Here is a 6109-nt window from a genome sequence, read left to right as displayed (position 1 = left end):
GAGGTCAGGGTGGAGGAATCTTCCAGATCCCAGTGCAGGACTGAGGCCAGGATGGAGGAATCTTCCAGATCCCAGTGTAGGACTGAGGCCAGGATGGAGGAATCTTCCAGATCCCAGTGCAGGACTGAGGCCAGGATGGAGGAATCTTGCAGATCCCAGTGCAGGGCTGAGGCCAGGATGGAGGAATCTTCCAGATCCCAGTGCAGGACTGAGGTCAGGATGGAGGAATCTTCCAGATCCCAGTGCAGGGCTGAGGTCAGGATGGAGGAATCTTCCAGATGCCAGTGCAGGACTGAGGTCAGGATGGAGGAATCTTGCAGATCCCAGTGCAGGGCTGAGGTCAGGATGGAGGAATCTTCCAGATCCCAGTGCAGGGCTGAGGTCAGGATGGAGGAATCTCCCAGATGCCAGTGCAGGACTGAGGTCAGGATGGAGGAATCTTGCAGATCCCAGTGCAGGGCTGAGGTCAGGATGGAGGAATCTTCCAGATGCCAGTGCAGGACTGAGGTCAGGGTGGAGGAATCTTCCAGATCCCAGTGCAGGGCTGAGGTCAGGGTGGAGGAATCTTCCAGATCCCAGTGCAGGGCTGAGGTCAGGATGGAGGAATCTTCCAGATCCCAGTGCAGGACTGAGGTCAGGATGGAGGAATCTTCCAGATCCCAGTGCAGGGCTGAGGTCAGGATGGAGGAATCTTCCAGATCCCAGTGCAGGACTGAGGCCAGGATGGAGGAATCTTCCAGATCCCAGTGCAGGGCTGAGGTCAGGATGGAGGAATCTTCCAGATCCCAGTGCAGGACTGAGGCCAGGATGGAGGAATCTTCCAGATCCCAGTTCAGGACTGAGGCCAGGATGGAGGAATCTTCCAGATCCCAGTTCAGGGCTGAGGCCAGGATGGAGGAATCTTCCAGATCCCAGTGCAGGACTGAGGTCAGGATGGAGGAATCTTCCAGATCCCAGTGCAGGACTGAGGCCAGGATGGTGGAATCTTGCAGATCCCAGTACAGGACTGAGGTCAGAATGGAGGAATCTTCCAGATCCCAGTGCAGGACTAAGGTCACGATGGAGGAGTCTTCCAGATCCCAGTGCAGGACTGAGGCCAGGATGGAGGAATCTTGCAGATCCCAGTACAGGACTGAGGTCAGAATGGAGGAATCTTCCAGATGCCAGTGCAGGACTAAGGTCACGATGGAGGAGTCTTCCAGATCCCAGTGCAGGACTGAGGCCAGGATGGAGGAATCTTGCAGATCCCAGTACAGGACTGAGGTCAGAATGGAGGAATCTTCCAGATGCCAGTGCAGGACTGAGGTCAGGATGGAGGAATCTTCCAGATCCCAGTGCAGGACTGAGGCCAGGATGGAGGAATCTTCCAGATCCCAGTGCAGGACTGAGGCCAGGATGGAGGAATCTTCCAGATGCCAGTGCAGGACTGAGGCCAGGGTGGAGGAATCTTGCAGATCCCAGGGCAGGACTGAGGGGAGGGTGGGGGAATCTTCCAGATCCCTGTGCAGGACTATGGGCAGGATGCAGTTTTTCCAGATCCCAGGCCACCATCCTTTCCATCTCGTCCCTCTCCGTGGGCTTGAACTTATGGAGAAGAAGTGGAACCAGTAGCTGGGCAACCAGGTATGGGTGTGTCCTGCACAGGGACACCGTGTCCCAGGGGCAGAATGGCAGGATGCAGTCCAGCTTGCCTCCATTCTCCAGGAGCCGTCCCTTGTGCATTTTCTAATGGGCACAAGAGTGGTGTGTATGTGGCTGCAGCTCTGGCCACCAGTACGACCAATGCTGTGTGCGAAGGCCTCTTGCTTCTTCCTCTGACCTCTGTCAAGGAGTTCACAGCTGTCCTGGCTTGGTGGGCAGACTGCAGACAGTGGGTTTTCTCTCATCAGTAGAATTGTGGAGCCACACAGTCTTTCCAAGAGGCCGTGTACTCAGAAGTTAGGCAGGGCTGGAAATTGGAACAGGTTGCCTGGGCCACTGGGGTGCCATTTAGGAAATTACTTCCTCAGTAAAAGTTTGTCAATGACAGATGTAATTTAGTGAAAGGAGACTGCTTTTGTCAAGGGGAAATTTAACTTCAGTCTCCATGCCTTGGAAGAAGCAGCATTGCACCGTTCCGGGACACCTGCTCCTCACTTGCTCCTCTCATAAAGGAGGCGTGACTTACCCCTGTGATGGAAGATGAGACCACTGTACCCCAAGGGCAGTGGCGCCCATCTCCCCTGGTGGGTTGCACTGTGTCCCAAAAGGTGCGTTGAAGCCCTAACCCCCAGGACCTGGGGATGCATCTTTATTTGAAAATGGGGTCTTTGTAGATCCAATCAACTTAGGATGAGGTCATTAGGGAGGCCCCAATTCAAAATGACTGGCATCCTTATAAGAGCAGAAGAAACACAGACACTTCTGTAAACCAAGCGAGACATCTACACACCACACAATGCCAAGGACTGCTGCCCGGTGCAGAAAGGAGAAGGGGTCTCCCTTACAGGTGCGAGGGTGGGAGATGGCCCTAACAGCACCTTGATTTGGACTTCCGGCCTCGACAACTGGTAAACAACACATTTCTGCTGTGTGAAGCCGCCCTGTTTGAGGTACTTTTTAAGAGCCACCGTTGCAAATGAGAACACAACCTGCTGTCTCTGCCTGTAGGATCTACCGGTGCCCAGGCACGGAAGGCCTTTCCCCAGCTGGGCCTGATCTTTCAGACCTGTCTCTCATGTGTGGCAAAGCCAGGTAAGGCAGGCTCACGAGTCTGATGGGTTTAGGCTCTAGGACTGGAGTCTGTATTTTATCCTGAATTCCTCAGTTTTTCTCTTGGACGTTCTCAGTTTCAGGATCCCATCCAGAATGCCACATTACAATTAGCTGTCGTGTCCCCTCAGGGTCCTCATGGCTGGGACACTATCTCAGATATTCCTTGTTTCTGATAATTTTCATGGTTGTGAGGCTTATTGATCATATATTTTATGGAATTTCTCTCAATTAGAAATTTGTGTGAGGAAAGGAAGAGCAGAGAGAGGGAAGGAGGGGAGTAGGGCCTTGGTGTGTGCCACACCTTTTGGGGGAAAGACACGATTGTAAGAGGGACTTTACCTAGCTGGGTGCTGTGGTGGGCGCCTGTAGTCCCAGCTACTCGGGAGGCTGGGGCAGGAGAATCGCCTAAGCCCAGGAACTGGAGGTTACTGTGAGCTGTGTGACACCACAGCACTCTACCAAGGGTGACAAAGAGAGACTCTGTCTCTACAAATAAAAAAAAAAAGGGTGGCACCTGTGGCTCAGTCGGTAAGGTGCCGGCCCCATATACCGAGGGTGGCGGGTTCAAACCCTGCCCTGGCCGAACTGCAACAAAAAAAAAAAAAAAGAAAAGAAAAGAAAAAGAGGGACTTTACCTATCAAATGAAATCTGTGTAACCTGGTTTCTTATACCCTCAATGAATCCCCAACCTAAAAAAAAAAAAAAAACGAAGAAATTTGTGGACGTTATTCTCCTGGTTAAACTAGGGTAATAAGTTTTGGGAAGGAAGACCTCAGAGGTTGAGTACAATTCTTATCACATCACATCAAGGGTACTTCCTCAGCCCACCTCCTTGCAGGCTAAAATTTTGTGTTTTTAGAACATGGTAATAGCAAGTCCATAAGGTTTCCTTTTTTTACTTTGCAGTTTTTGGCCTGGGCTGGGTTTGAACCTACCACCTCCAGCATATGGGGCTGGCGCCCTATTCCTTTGAGCTACACCGCCCCATAATGTTTCCTTTTTAAGGAATGTTTTATTTTAATTATTATAGATCCAAACGTTGTACATATTTATAGGGTACATGCAGTGTTTTGACACAGGCATACTACGTGAATTAATCAAATCAGGTTAACTGGGGCATCCATTACTTCAGGCATTTGTCTATTTTTGTGTGTTAGGAACATTTCAATTATACTCTTAGTTATTTTAAAGTGTGCCCTAAATTACTGTTGATATGTTCAGTCTATTGTGCTATCAAATATTATTTGTTCTATCTATCAAAACTGTACCTTTACATCCATTAACACCCCCCCACACACACACTTTATCTGCCACCTCATACCAACACTTCCTTGGAAAGTCAAGCTCTTTAAGCCTGTCTCCACCTATGAGAATTGGTAGTGACAACTGCATCAAACTCCTACTTTTTTTTCCAATTTTTTTATTATTAAATCATAACTGTGTACATTAATGCAATCATGGGGCACCATATACTTGTTTTATAGACCATTTGACACATTTTCATCACACTGGTTAACATAGCCTTCCTGGCATTTTCTTAGTTATTGTGCTAAGACATTTATATTTTACATTTACTAAGTTTCGCATGTACCCTTGTAAGATGCACCACAGGTATAATCCCACTAATCACCCTCCCTCTGTCCATTCTCCCCTTCCCTCCCCTCCCTCTCTCCCTTCCCTATATTCCTAGGTTATAACTGGGTTATAGCTTTCATATGAAAGCCATAAATTAGTTTTATAGTAGGACTGAGTACATTGGATACTTTTTCTTCCATTCTTGAGATACTTTACTAAGAAGAATATGTTCCAGTTCCATCCATGTAAACATGAAAGAGGTCAAGTCTCCATCTTTCTTTAAGGCTGCATAATATCCTATGGTGTACATATACCACAATTGATTAATCCATTCATGGATTGATGGGCACTTGGGCTTTTTCCATGACTTAGCCATTATGAATTGGGCTGTAATAAACATTCTGGTACATATATCTTTGTTATAATGTGATTTTTGGTCTTCTGGGTATATACTTGGTAGAGGAATTATAGGATTAAATGGCAGATCTATTTTTAGATCTGTAAGTGTTCTCCAAACATCTTTCCAAAAGGAATGTACTAATTTGCATTCCCACCAGCAGTGTAGAAGTGTTCCCTTTTCTCCACATCCACACCAACATCTCTGGTCTTGGGATTTTGTGATATGGGCTAATCTTGCTGGAGTTAGATGATATCTCAAAGTAGTTTTGATTTGCATTTCTCTGATGATTAAAGATGATGAGCATTTTTTCATATGTCTGTAGGCCGTGCGCCTGTCTTCTTCAGAGAAGTTTCTCTTCAAGTCCCTTGCCCTGCCTGCCTTGGGATCATTTGTTCTTTTCTTGCTTTTATGTTTGAGTTCTCTGTGGATTCTGGTTATTAAACTTTTGTCGGAGACATAACCTGAAAATATCTTCTCCCATTCTGAGGGCTGTCTGCTTGCTTTACTTACTGTGTTCTTGGCTGTGCAGAAGCTTTTTAGTTTGATCAGGTCCCAGTAGTGTATTTTTGAAGCTGCTTCAATTGCCTGGTGGGGAGGTCCTCCTCATAAAATACTCGCCAAGACTGATTTCTTCAAGAGTTTTCCCTGCACTCTCTTCTAGTATTTTTATAGTTTCATGTTTTAAGTTTAAATCTTTAATCCAGTGAGAGTCTGTCTTAGTTAATGGTGAAAGGTGTGGGTCCAGTTTCAGTGTTCTACAGGTTGCCAGCCAGTTCACCCAGCACCATTTGTTAAATAGGGGATCTTTTCCCCACTGAATGTTTTTTTTGTATTAATATTAAATCATAGTTGTGTACATTAATGCGATCATGGGGCACCATACACTAGTTTTATAAACAGTTTGACACATTCTCATCACACTGGTTAACATAGCCTTCCTGGCATTTTCTTAGTTATTGTGTTAGGACAATTATATTCTGCATTTACTAAGTTTCACATGTACCCTTGTAAGATGCACCGCATATGGGGAAGGGGGGGGAGGAGGGAGGATGGGCAGAGGGAGGGTGATTGGTGGGATAACTCCTACTTTTTCACAATCAGAGGAATACGAGGCATAATGTACGAAGGCACCAAGGTCTCACAGAGCTGTTACAAACCGTCAGGACAGGCACAAGGGCAGGCTGTGTTGCACCTGCGAGGTGATAACATGTGCTTTTAAAAAGCTTGAATTAATCTTCTCAAATTGTACAGTTTCATATTAAGGCAAGATTTCCAGCTTCTTTTAAAAACTTTAAAGCATCTCACAACACTGGGCTTCTAAGAGCCGAGTAACAGCTCCATCCTTTAGCATAAGCCCTCCAGCTGCCTCAGTTCCTAAC

Source organism: Nycticebus coucang, chromosome 2 (assembly GCF_027406575.1).
Source record: "Nycticebus coucang isolate mNycCou1 chromosome 2, mNycCou1.pri, whole genome shotgun sequence".
Classification (NCBI taxonomy): Eukaryota; Metazoa; Chordata; class Mammalia; order Primates; family Lorisidae; genus Nycticebus; species Nycticebus coucang.
This window is presented reverse-complemented; position numbering follows the sequence as displayed.